Source organism: Artibeus jamaicensis, unplaced genomic scaffold (genome assembly GCF_021234435.1).
Source record: "Artibeus jamaicensis isolate MK-2021 breed Jamaican fruit bat unplaced genomic scaffold, CSHL_Jam_final contig_426, whole genome shotgun sequence".
NCBI lineage: Eukaryota > Metazoa > Chordata > Mammalia > Chiroptera > Phyllostomidae > Artibeus > Artibeus jamaicensis.
Window position 1 is genome coordinate 9,528,891 of NW_026521826.1, and position 14,616 is coordinate 9,543,506.

The 14,616-nt window shown below is 40.6% G+C and overlaps 1 protein-coding gene across 2 annotated transcripts in view; it reads right to left on the reverse strand.

Annotated features, from left to right (window-relative positions):
• Nucleotides 1–14,616, reverse strand: part of USP6NL (USP6 N-terminal like) — a 188,198-nt gene that overhangs the window by 155,046 nt on the left and 18,536 nt on the right. The gene's annotated exons all lie outside the window — the stretch shown is intronic.

A 14,616-nucleotide genomic window follows, 5' to 3' on the forward strand; every position in this document is an offset into this window, starting at 1 on the left:
CAGAGGTCCCAGGAGTTCATTTACTTACACTTGAACAGTCTAATATCTTTCCCCAGGGACTTTTCATGTATAGATCAGATTTTTTTTATCTTAAACTTAAAAATTCAAAATGGCAATATCGAAGCACTTTAGGTTTTATTATATTTTACTGATTATTATTCTATTACACTTGTCTCAATATTTCCCCCTTTGTTCCCCTCCACCCACCACCCTCCACTCCCTCAGTTCATGTCCATGAGTCACATGTACAAGTTCTTTGGCAACTCCATTTTCTACACTGTACTTTACATTCCTGTGGCTGTTCTATAACTACCTCTCTGTACTTCTTAATCTCCTCACCTCTTCACCCATTCCCCAAACACCCCCTTCCCATCAGGCAACGATCAAAATGCTTTCAGTATCCATGATTCTGTCTCTGTTCTTCTTTTTTGCTTAATTTGTTTTACAGATTCAATGTTGATAGATATGCATTTATGGCATCTTACTGTTCGTAGTTTTGATATTCTGTTTCTTAAACAGTCCTTTTAACACTTCATATAATAATGGTTTGGTGATAATGAACTTCTTTAGTGTTTTCTCATCTGGGAAGCTCTTTATCTACCATTCGATTCTAAATGATATCTTTGCTGGGTAGAGCAATCATGGCTGTAAGTACTTGTTTTCCATTACTTTGAATACTTATTGCCATTTCTTTCTAACTGGCAAAGTTTCTTTTGAGAAATCAGTTTAGAGTCTTGTGAAAACTCCTCTCTAGGTAACTAACTGCTTTTCTCTTGCTGCTTTTAACATCCTCTCTTTAACCTTTGACATTTTAATTACAATGTGTCTTAGAGTGGGCCTCTTTGCATTCATCTGGTCTGGGACTCTCTGTGCATCCTGGGCTCGCATGACTGTTTCCTTCATCAAATTAGGGAAGTTTTCTTTCATTTTTTTCCGAACAGATTTCCCATCTCTTCCTCTTTCTCTTCTCCTTTTGGCACCCCTAAGATGCAAATGGTGGGATGCTGGAAGTTATTCCGAAGGCTGCATTCCACTGCTCTTGTGTTCTAGATTCTGCTTCTTGTTATTCTGATTGGTTGTTTTTTGCTTCCTTATGTTCCAAATCATTGATTTGATTCTCGGCTTCATCCATTCTACCATTGATTCCCTATAAACTGTTCTTTATTTCAATTGGTGTATCCTTCATTTCTGACTGGACCTTTTTTATGCTGCTGAGGCCCTCACTAATTTCCATGAGCATCCTTATAACCAGTGTTTTGAACTCTGCATCTGATAGATTGCTTATTTCCATTGTGGTTAGTTCTTTTTCTGGAGTCTTGATCTATTCTTTCATTTGGGCCATGTTTCTTTGTCTCATTTTGGCAGTCTCCCTGTGTTTGTTTCTATGTATTAGGTAGAGCTGCTATGACTTCCTATCTTGGTAGTATATCCTAATGTAGTAAGTGTCCTGCTGAGTCCAGTGGCACAGCCTCCCCCATTACCCAAGCTGGGTACTTAAGGAATGCCCTTTGTGCTGAGTCCACTTTTTTCTTGGTAGTTGAGACTTGACTGCTGCTGGAAGAGATATACCCAGGCCAGTCATCTCCAAGAACTGTTTATGACCACTGACCACCAACCTCCGCCCTCTGTGGAGGATCAGCTGTGCAGGGGCAGGGCAGTGGTGCTCCATTGTGGTCTATAGCTGTCCACTGGGTGTGCCGTCTCTGGGGTTTCCCAGGTGGTGCAGGCCAAGGTCAGTCCTCACCTGGGTTCTGCCATGGGCCACCCTTCCTGAGTTATAAAGCAATCTTAGATGCCTGCTACTTGTGCTGGGCTTGGAGATTCCCAGGCAGCGCCAAGCTGTGAATGTAGACTGGCTGCTGCTGGTGCCAGGCCTGGGGCCACTTAGCAAGAGGTACAGGGGATGGGGACTCACCAGCTGTTGCTTGATAGGCTTTAGGAAGTTGTAAAGCATGAACCACCAACCATTCATATAGAAAAGTCAATGGCTAACAGTTTGGGTGGGCCTGTAAGTTGGGTAGGACAAAGTCTCAGGGGAATCCAGGGCGGGGCAAATGGTGTAAGCCAGATTGATGGAGTCTCAGACATGGCACCCCCTTGCCAGTTCTGTGGCTCTGTTGGGGGAGGGCTCAGCAAAGGCAAAATGGCTTCTGCCCACCTATCTGTCTAAGAGAAAGCTGCCCTCCAGCTTCCACCCTGATGACAGACACTTCAGTTCCTCCCTGTATGCCACAGGTGCTTTTTAAGCTGCTACCCCGGTGATGGAGCTCAGAGGAAGTGAGTCTGAATAAGTCTGTATATTGGTTCTTTAAGGGGACTCCAGCAGTTTCTTCCACAGACTCAATGCCTGCTGGTTTTTGCAGCCGGAAGTCACAGGGACTTATCTTCCTGGCACTGAAACCCTGGGCTAGGTGGCCTGATGTGGGGCTAGGACTCCATGTTTCTGTAATATCCCTTCCAAATTTTTATCCATCACACATGGATGTGAGACCAGCCCATTCCACATCGCTGCCCTCCTACCAGTCTAGATGAATGTGGTTTCTTTAGTTCCATATTGTCAAACTCCCATTCAACTCAATTTCTAATGGTTCTAAGCGTCAGTTGTTCTATATTTTAGTTGTAATTTTGATGTGGTTGTGCAAGGAGGTGAGCCATGTTTGCCTATGCTACCATCTTGACTGAAGTCACTCAAAGCACTTTGTACTAAATAGTGTGCCCCTCCTGCCAATTCTCGTAAGTTGCCAAATAAATACTTATTCATGGATTGAAGTTACTAAGATATCAAGAGTTTTTCCAGCACTAAAAATAATTCAAGCCCTTACTGATGTGGCTCAGTGGGTTACATGTCATTCTGCAAACCAAAAGGTCACCGGTTCAATTCCCAATCAGGACACATTCCTGAGTTGTGGACCAAGTTCCTAGTTGGGGGCATGCAAGAAGCAAATAATTGATGTTTTCTCCCTCTCTTTCTCCTTCCCTTCCCCACTCTGTAAAAATAAATAAATACATCTTTTTTAAATATGTCCTCAGGTAACAATAAAAATTTAAATAAAAACAATGAAAAAGTATTTTTTAAAAATTAGTAAAGTCAAGCTCTTTCCACCATCTTTCCTTTGTACCATAATGATGCACGTGAGTACTCTCAAGAGTATCAACAATGCAAACAAAGGAAAACGCCAGGTTCTTATTAGCCCATGCTCCAAAGTCATCACCCAGTTTCTAACTGTGATGATGAAACATGGTTAAGTTACACTGGCGAATTTGATATCATCATTGATGACCACAAGAACTGGGAAAATTTTGAACCACACAGGCAGGCTGAACAAGTATGGAGTTTTCAGCCCCAGATTTGATGTGCAACTCAAAGATCTAGGAAAATGGCAAAGCAACCTGCTTCCACCCTATCAGTTTGGTATCACCACACTGACAACCTCAGTGGGCATCATGGACCATGAAGAAGCAAGATGAAATACACAAGAGGGAAAATCCTGGGGTTCGTTTTGTAGGAATTTAATACATATGTGCAAATAAAATGCTCAGTGGAAAAAATTAGTAAGCCCAAAACATTGGATTTATAAACTTACCATCTGAGGTGACAAATGTACTTGACAAACATGACAATGCATGAGTTGGAATTAATGTAAAATGTCATGGAGTTATTCTTAGAAGCATTTTAAATTTTTTATAACTCAGGTCACTTGTTCAAAAATTTGTATGCTAACCACAGCTCTGAAATACAGATTCTCCTACCTACTTTCAAAGTTATGTAGTCTACCAATGTAGACTTAGTTGCTTATGTAAGCAACTAAGCAGGTTCAGTGACACTAAAAAAATGTTCACATTCCCTTTCTCTACCCCAAATGCTATTCCCTCCCACTGGACAAACAAGGAAAAAAGTGAAATCTTACTTGCTATTCTTCATACCATCCAAGAAAGAAAAAGTAATTTACCTTATCCACAATTCATATAAAAAGCATTTTGGGGTATTACTGCAAAATCTGGCCTTTACACTCATTTTCCAGGAACTTGAGCTATTGCTGTTTATTCTCATTCTCATATTCTTATTCTCTTATAACTCTAATATAGGTTTTTTTCAAGTAACTCCTCCAACTTTTGTGATAAAACTTGATATGCAGGAATGGTAAGGTTGCAACAGGCCTAAGGATAACCCAAACTGACAGGGAACTCCAGGGTCTAGATAAATAAATAAATAAATAAGTGCTACCCTAACCTTTTCATTATTGCAGAACTAAATATAGTCTAGAACTTCTGGCCAAGATGGAGGCATAGGTAGACACATGGTGCCTCCTCCAACAACCAAAATAAGGACAACAACAATTCAGAAACAAAGTAACAACCAAAACTGAAAAAAAATTAAACTGTATGGAAGTCTGACAACCAAGGAGTTAAAATAGATACATTCATCCAGACTGGTAGACTGGGCACAGTCCTTGGCAAGCAGAGAGGGGTCGAGGCACAAGAAGTGGTGGGTGACACCGGGCAGACCCTGGGCACCCAGGTGGCGACTAGCAGACCCCAGGCGTGGGATGGCAATGGGCAGACCCAGCAAGGCAACGATTCAGAAGCAGGGCACTGTGTGCAAGGTGGCTGGCTGACCATGTAGTGGTCCCACATTCGTGCGCAGATAACTGGGGAGCAAGACAGATCGAGCAGCCCAGGTCCTAACACTGGGAAATAAAGCCTCAAAACACCGATTGAAAACTCTTGTGGGGGTTGAGGTGCAGGGACAGACGCCCACCCTCACAGGTAAGTTCGCTGGAGAAATCCACAGGGTGCTAGAACGCACACAAGCCCACCCACATGGGAATCAGCATCAGAAAGGCCCAATTGGCTTGGAGGAAGCAGCGGAAGGAACAAGATGAAACAGAGAGCAGAGCAAAGCGCCAAATTTTTCCCCTCTCTGACCCCACCCCCACATACAGCGTTACAACCCAGACACCTGGGTGGCCCTGCCCTGGTGAATACCTAAGGCTCTGCCCCCCATAGGTAACAGGTGCAAACAGAACAAAACATTATGGCTCAAGCAGAAAAACAGCTCAAAGACCCAGAGTCAATACTTCTAAGTGACAAAGAGATAGCAAACCTATCAAATGCACAGTTCAAAACACTGGTAATCAGGATGCTCACAGAACTGGATGATTTTAGTCACAAATCAGATGAACAAATGAAGGGTAAACTAAGTGAAATGAAGGAAAATGCACAGAGAACCAATAGTAATGGAAAGGAAACTGGGACTCAGATCAAGGGAGTGGACCAGAAGAAAGAAAGAAACAACCAAACAGAAAAGGATGAAGAAACAAGAATTCAAAAAAAATGAGGGAAGGCTAAGGAACCTCCAGGACACATTTAAACATTCCAACATCCGAATTATAGGGGTACCAGAAGGGGAAGAGGAAGAGCAATAAATGGAAAAGTTATTTGAACAAATAATAAAGGAGAACTTCCCCAATCTGGCAAAGGAAATAGACTTCCAGGAAATCCAGGAAGCTCAGAGAGTCCCAAAGAACTTGGACCCAAGAAGAAACACACCAAGGCACATCATAATTACATTAGCCAAGATTAAAATGAAGGAGAGAATCCTAAAAGCAGCAAGAGATAAGGGGACAGTCACCTACGAAGGAGTTCCCATAGGACTGTCAGCTGATTTCTCAAAAGAGACCTTACAGGCAAGAAGGGGCTGGAAAGAAGTATTCCAAGTCATGAAATCTGAAGACCTACATCCAAGATTGCTCTACTCAGCAAAGCTTTCATTTAGAATGGAAAGACAGATAAAGTGCTTCTCAGATAAGGTCAAGTTGAAGGAGTTCATCATCACCAAGCCCTTAGTATATAAAATGTTAAAGGGACTTATCTAAGAAAAAGAAGATAAAAAACATGTACACTAAAATGACAGCAAACACAATTACTAACAACCACACCTAAAATAAAAACAAACTAAGGAAACAACTAGAACAGGAACAGAACCACATAAATGGAGATCACATGGAGGGTGAGCACCAGGGGAGTGGGAGGAGGAGAGGGGGGAAAGGTACAAAGAATAAGTAACATAGATGGCAGGCAGAAAATAGACAGGGGGAGGGCAAGAATAGTATGGGAAATGTAGAAGCTAAAGAACTTAAGACACACGGACATGAACTAAAGCGGGGGAATGTGGGAGAAAGAGGGTGTGCCGGGTGGAGGGGAATGAAGGGGGAAAATGGGACAAGTGTAATAACATAATCAATAAAATACATTTTTTAAATAAATAAATAAAGCCTAAAAATAATTTCAGCCACTTTTAACCAGTTAAGGCCTCTGGAAGTATCTAAAAGAATTTCAGATTTTTTAACTTACTGATTTTAGACAGAGACAAGAAGGAAGGGAGGAAGGGAGAGAGAAAGAGAGAGAGGAAGACAGGGAGAGGGAGAGAAACATCATTTTGTTGTTCCACTTATTTATGCATTCACTGGTTGATGCCTGTATGTGCCCTGACCAGGACTGAACCCACAACCCTGAAGTATCGGGGTGATTCTCCAACCAACTGAGCTACTCAGCCAGGGAAGAATTTCTGGTTTTTATAATACCTAATAATCTATTCAACAGGCCCAATTTTAATTATTTTAAAACTTAAATGTAATGCCCTGATGGGTGTGGCTCAGTTGGTTAGACCTTCGTCCAGTAGATCAAAAGGTCACAGGTTCAATACCCAGTCAGGGCTCATATTCAGGTTTCAGGTTTGATCCCTGAATATCCCTGATCCCTGATTCACGTTTGGTCAGGGTGCATAAAGAGAAGGTAATCAATCAATGTTTCTCTCTTACATTGATGGGTGTCTCTCTTTCTCACTCTCTCTCCCTCTCTCTCCCTCTAAAGCAATGAAAATATGTCCTCAGGTGAGGTTAAGAAAGAAAGAAAAAAACAAAATAAAATATAAATAAAATAAAATAAAATGTGAGTTTAATAGAATTATAAACCGAAACACATAGTATCATATTCTACTGTTTCTAACATTTTTTCATGAGGCCAAATTACATTCACTTATTTAATTGTGTGATCATTTCTCCTCTGGAAGAAAATACATGAAGAACCCAAATCTCCACTAACTGATGTGGTCCCCTTTTTTTTATTCATGTTGTAATTTTTAAAAAATCACAAATTATAATTTCAAAGAAACAAATTTAATCTTGAAGACATGAAGCTAAGTGAAATAAGCCAGTTAAATATTATATGATTCCACATATGCAGTACCCAGACAAGTCAAATCCATAAGGACACACAGCAGAATGGTAGTTGCCAAAGGCTTGGGGAAGGGGAAGGGGGAGGGGGAGTTAGTGTTCAATGAGTACAGAGTTTCAGTGTGGGAAGATGAGAAAACTTCTGTAGACAGATGGTCATGGGTGCAAACCAATAAGAATATATTTAATGTTACTGAACTATACACCTAAATATAGTTAAAACGGGCCCTGGGTAGAGTGGCTCAGTGGACTGAGTGTCAGACTATGAACCAAAGGGCTGCTGGTTCGATTCCCCATCCATTTCCTAGTGCATTTCCTGATCAGGGAACATGCCTGGCTTGAGGACGGTCCCTGGTAAGGGGCACTCGAGAGACAACTACACATTGATGTTTCTCTCCCTTTCTTTCTCCCTCCCTTCCCCTCTCTAAAAATAAATAAAATCATTCAAAAAATAGTTAAAATGGTAAATCTTGTATATATTTTACCACAATAAAAAATACAAGTAAAAAAAAGAACCAAGACTTCTGGCCAAGATGGAGGCATAGGTAGACACACTGTGCCTCCTCACACAACCAAAATAAGGACAACAACAATTTAGAAACAGAAAACAACCAGTACCGATAGAAAACTGAGTCATATGGAAGTCCAACAACCAAGGAGTTAAAGTAGACATATTCATCCAGACAGGCAGGAGGGGGGCGGTTGGGCAACTGGGTGGACAGGGTTGCAGCAAAGTGGTGGCCTGTGGACCCTGAGTGCGAAAGGCAGTAGCTGGCACACCCACATCCGCATGCAGATAAACCAGGCGAAACTGGGGAGGGAGACAGACTGCACAACCCAGGATCCCAGCAAGGGGAAATAAAGCCTCAAAACACTGAATGAAAACACCTGTGGGGGTTGAGGTTGTGGTGCCGGGATAAACAAACAACCTCACAGGAGAGTTCGTTGGAGAGACCCACTGGGTCCTAGAACATACACAAACCTACCCACACAGGAATCAACATGAGAAGGGCCCAATTTGCTTGTGGGAAGCAGGGGAAGTGACTGAAAGGCATCAGAGAGTGGAACAAGCACCATACTTCTCTCTTGGACCCCTCCCCAACATACAGCATCACAACCCACCGACTGGGGTGTCTCACCCAGATGAACACCTAAGGCTCCATCCCTCACTACATAACAGGCACGACAAAACAAAACGAAAAAAAAAAAAGCCCAAACGAACAAACAGATCAAAGCTCCACAACAAATACAACTAAGCAATGAAGAGATAGCCAACCTATCAGATGCATAATTCAAAACACTGATAATCAGGATGCTCACATAATTGGTTGAATGTGGTCACAAATTAGATGAAAAAACAAAGGCTACCCTAAGTGAAATAAAGAAAAATGTACAGGGAACCAACAGTGATGGGAAGGAAATTGAAACTCAAATCAATGGAGTGGACCAGAAGGAAGAAAGAAACAACCAAACAGAAAAGGATGAAGAAACAAGAATTCAAAAAAATGAGGAGAGGCTTAGGAACCTCCAGGACATCTTTCAGTGCTCCAACATCCAAATTACAGGGATACCAGAAGGGGAAGAGGAAGAGCAACAAATGGAAAAGTTATTTGAACAAACAATAAAGGAGAACTTCCCCATTCTGGCAAAGGAAACAGACTTCCAGGAAGTCCAGGAAGCTCAGACAGTCCCAAAGAACTTGGACCCAAATAGGAATATACCAAGGCACATCATAATTACATTACCCAAAATTAAAGATAAGGAAAGAATCTTAACAGCAGCAAGAGAAAAGGACAGAGTTACCTACAAAGGAGTTCCCATCGGACTGTCAGCTGATTTCCCAAAAGAGACCTTACAGGCAAGAAGGGGCTGGAAAGAAATATTCCGAGTCATGAAAGGCAAGGACCTATATCCAAGATTGCTCTATCCAGCAAAGCTTTCATTTAGAATGGAAGGGCAGATAAAGTGCTTCCCAGATAAGGTCAAATTAAAGGAGTTCATCATCACCAAGTCCTTATTATATGAAATGCCAAAGGGACTTATCTAAGAAAAAGATAAGAAATATGTACAATAAAATGACCACAAACTCACAATTATTAACGATCACACCTAAAACAAAAACAAACTAAGTAAACAACTAGAACAGAAACAGGAGCATAGAAATGGAGATCACATGGAAGGTTAGCAACAGGGCAATCGGAGGACGACGAGAGAGGGGAGGAAAAGGTACAGAGAATAAGTAGCATAGATGGTAGGTAGAAAATAGCGGGAGAGCAAGAAGAGCATGGGAAATACAGACACTAAAGAACTTACAAGTATGACATGGACATGAACTGAAGAGGGGAAATGTGGGTGGGCGGGGGAGACAGGGTAGAAGGAAGTGAAAGGGGAAAAATGGGACAACTGTAATAACATAATTAATAAAATATATATTTTTTAAAAATCAAATTTACCTATGGTTCCAAAAAAGTAAGTGAATCCTAAAGTAAAAGAAATTGATTACAAAGAACATCTGTTTTAATTAATATTTTTATGTTTAAACATCTTTAAATTCTTTGTATAATGAGACAAAATAATTATTTTTCATAACTTTTAACATTATAATCAGTTAACACTTCTAACACTCTGCTATGAACTTTTCAATTTATTTTTCAAATATATTTTATTGATTATGCTATTATACTTCTCCAATTTTTTCTCCCTTTTATTCCCCTCTGCCCTGTAATCCCCACCCCACCTTAGTTCATGTCCATGGGTCATACATATAACTTCTTTGGCTTCTCCATTTCCTATACTATTCTTAACCTCCCCCTGTCTATTTCATACCTACCATTTATACTTCTTTTTCCCTGTATCTTCTCCCCCATTCTCCCCCTCCACCTCCTCACTGATAAGCTTCCATATGATCTCCATTTCTGTGACTGTTCCTATTTTAGTTATTTGCTTAGTTCATTTTTGTTTGTTTTGCTTTTTTAGGTTCAGTTGTTGATACTTGTTTGTTGTCATTTTACTGTTCGTATTTTTTAACTTCTTTTTCTTAGGTAAGACCCTTTGGCATTTCATATAATAAGGGCTTGGTGATGATGAACTCCTTTAATTTGACCTTATCTGGGAAGCACTTTATCTGCCCTTCCATTCTAAATGAAAGCTTTGCTGGATAGAGTAATCTTGGATGTAGGTCCTTTCCGTTCATGACTTCAAATACTTCTTCCCATCCCCTTCTTGCCTGCAAGGTTTCTTTTGAGCAATCAGCTGATCATCTTATGGGAACTCCTTAGGAGGTAACTCTCATTTTCTCTCACTGATTTTAAGATTCTCTCCCCTTTAATTTTGGCTAATGTGATTATGATGTGCCTTGGTGTGTGCTTCCAATGGATCCAACTTCTTTGGGACTCTCTGAGCTCCCTGGACTTTCTGAGAGTCTATTTCCTGTGCCAGATTGGGGAAGTTCTTCTTTAAGTGTTCAATGTCTTGCTCTTCCTATTCTCCTTCTGGCACCCCAAAAATTCAGATGTTGAAACATTTAAAGTTGTCCTGGGGGTTCCTAAGCCTCTCCTCATTTTTTTGAATTCTTTTCCCTCCATTCTGTTCTGCTTGAATGTTTATTTCTTCCTTCTCCAAATTGTTAATCTGAGTTCCAATTTCTTTCCTGTCACTATTGGTTCCCTATACATTTTCCTTTATTTCACTTTGCATAGCCTTCACTTTTTCCTCTATTTTGTGACCAAACTCAAGTATTTCTGTGAGTATTCTCATTACCAGTGTTTTGAGCTGTGCATCTAATAAGCTGGCTACCTCTTTGTCACTTATTTGTGTTTTTTCTGGAGCTTTGATCTATTCTTTCATTTGGGCCATATTTTTTGTCTCGGCACGCCTGTTACATAGTAAGGGACGGAGCCTTAGATATTCACCAGGGTGTGGCAACCCACGTTGCTGGGTTGTAGCACTGTATGTGGGGGGAGGTGGTCTGAAAGGGAACAAGGGCACTTGCTTGGCTCTCTGCCAGCTTTCATTCATTTCCCCCTGCTACAAGCAAATTGTAGGGTCCATAAGCAAATTGGAGCTTTCTGGTGCTGATTCCTGGGGAAGATGGGGGGCAGGGTTTGTGTACATTCTATGACCCTGTGGGTCTCTCCAATGAACTCTACTATGAGATGGGGAGTTCCTCAGCTGCCACATCCCCCACAGGTTTTTTCAGTCAGAGGTTTTGAGGCTTTATTTCCCCACACTGGAACCCTGGGTTGTGTAGTCTTGCTCCCCAGTTGTTCCTCCTGGTGTATTCAGATGCAAATGTGGGACTGCCCGATCCACCAACTGTTACCTTGCCTGCTCTGGTCCTCCATCCACCACCTTGACATGAGTCCTCTCTGACCCAGCTACTGGTCTCCACCCCTTCTACCAGTCTGGATGAATGTTTCTTTAATTCCTTGATTGTCAGGTTTCCACACCATTTGATCTTCTGGTTATTTTTTGTTTTTAAATTTGTTGCTGTCCTTCTTTTGGTTGTGCAAGGAGGCAAAGTGTATCTGCCTACAACTCCATCTTGGCCAGAAGATGCATCCTGAACTTTTCCATTTAATCATTCAAGAAAAGAACATAACTAAACCTAAAGCTGTCAGAGATCTGTTTCCAAGATTCTTGTGCACAAAAGGCATGTGAACCCTCTTGTTACATGACACCTAAAAATGCTTGATAAAATACAGAATTATCCTTTAAAATGCATGGCAGAGCTCACAAAAAAACTCAAAGACAAAAATAAAAAATAAAAATAAATAAATAAATAGCACAGGGAGTGGAGTACATAGGCAATGATGCTAGCTACTGCCCTAGAGACATTTGACAATCTCCCATAACCACGCTGCACTGTCCAATGCTGTAGCCACTAGATACATGCAGTTATTTAATTTTAAATTAATTAAAGTCATATAAAATTCTAAATTCAGTTTCTTTCTCACACTAGCTACATTTCAAATGTGGCTACTGCTTTATTATAAAAATGAAAGCTCTTAAACAATGCTCAGTAGAATTTCCTGTAATACTGGGTAATGCTGAAAAGCTTTCAGTGTTAACAGGTTTCAAAGGACAAAGCCAAACCTTTACACTACAAAATATGGGAAGTCAGACTACAAATAAGCAATAAAACCTGGCACCTGAAGGACTAGATCTTCAATAAAAAAAAATATAATATAAAAATATATACCACCCTGGATGGTGTAGCTCAGTGGACTGAGCACAGGCCTGGGAATCAAGCAACCACAGTTCAATTCCCAGTCAGGGCACATGCCTAGGTTGTAGGCCAGTTCCCAGCAGGGGACACACAAGAGGCAACCATACATTGGTATTTCTCTCCCTCTCTCCTTCCCTTCCCCTCTAAAGATAAATAAATAAGATCTTAAATATATATATCCTGCCCTGGCTGGTGTAGCTCAGGGGATTGAGCACGGGCCTGTGAAGCCAAGGGTTGCCAGTTCGATTCCCAGTCAGGGCGCATGCCTGGGTTGTGGGCCAGGTCCCTGGTAGGGGTCACATGAGAGGTAACCACACACTGACGTTTCTCTCCCTCTCTTTCTCCTTCCCTTCCCCTCTCTCTAAAAATAAATAAATAAAATATTTTTAATAAATTTAAAAAATATATATATACCCTAAAGGAAAGCTATAAGGAAAATTGTCCAAAGTCTTAATTTAGTTGTGTTTGGAGAGAGGGAATAGAATGGTCCCTGGAAATCTGTAAGCAAACCAACCTTCACATATGTTTCTAGTTCAAATTCCAACTGCTTTTATGTTGTGAAAATCTTAATCCTGCAAATTAAGTGGCCCTGGGTTCACGGTGTCCTCAATTTTACAATTCTCTCTGGGAGAGAACAGTTTACAATCCCCTGGAAGATAGAGCAGTGTTAGTGTGGGTCTCGTAAGAATTTCCACAGATAAAGTTACAATAAGAATAAGCTCAAAGTTTTAAACTATGTACAATACTCAAAATTGACCAGAAATAAGTAGATTAATTAAAAATATTTTTAAGAATAGCAATGTTTCAAAATACAATATAAAATGGAAACTAAGAACAAAAAAAGAGGCAACAGATCTGAAAAAGAATCAAGTGAAAAATAGGATAACGGAAATTAAACCCCAAAGGCCAAATTCAGCAAACTAGATACTGTTAAAGAGAAAATTAACAAACTATATCATATAACTGAAATTATCAAGAATGCAACCATGAAAAAATATAAAGATTAACAGACATTTAAAATACATTAAAATATCTAATATGAATATCTAATTGGAGTTTTAGAACAAAAACATGACAAATGAAGGAGAAACAATATGCAAAAACAGAAGAGCTGAGAATTTTCCTGAACTGATGAAAGATACTAATATACAGATTCAAGTTCAGCAAATTCCAAGAATAAAAAAAAAGGAAATGGACACTTGGAGACATCATAGTGAAACTGCAAAATATCAATAATGAAGAGTTCTTAAAAGCAACTAGGAACAAAAGGCAGGTTGCTAACAAGAGAACAATTATACCTGAAAGTTGATTTACTACTGCAACAATGGAAGACAGATACTAGAACAGCATTCTCAAACTTCTAAAAGAAAATAACTGTTAAACTATAATTAAGTACCCAACTAAACTAAACCTTTTTTTTTTTCAAGAAAAAGGACAAAATAAAGAAACTTTCAGAAACAAATGGACAGATCATACTGCAAACAGATCCTCATTAAGGATGCTTCCAAAACTGTAGTTCACAAAGATGGAAAATGATGCCAAAATCAAAGTCTGAAATATGGAAAAGGGTGGTGAGAAAAGAAAACTGTAAGAAGGTCCAAGATGGTGGAGTAGGTAGAGAAGCTGCACTCACCTCCGTCATGACCACATCAAAATTAAAACTAAACCATAGAACAATCAACATGGATAATCATCTGAAGAGTAGCTGAACAGAAGTCCTCTAAGAATATCAAGATGAAATCACATCAAGACTGGTGAGAGGGGTGCAGACACAAAATAGGCTGAGCCCACACACAGATGGGGCAGTTGAGAATATGGAGGCATATCTCAGCTGCAGAGGTACCCCTGAGGAGTGACAGGCCTCAGCCTCACGCCAGGCTCCCCAGCCCAAAGCACCAGTGCCGGGGGAGAAGCCCACATAATATCTGGCTGTGAAATCAGCAAGGATTCTGTCCACGTAGGGGGAGATGGAAGGCTACTAGAAACCCGGGCATCCTCTTAAAAGGCCAATACACAAACTTTCAGTCACAGGGACTCACCTGGGGCTCTGACAGAGGAATAGTGGCTCAAGGGGTGCCAGTCATCTAAGGAGAGACTGAGTTGCATGGCTTGGAGGGGAAGACTGGAGGGACAGTAGTTAAGATCCCTGTGTTG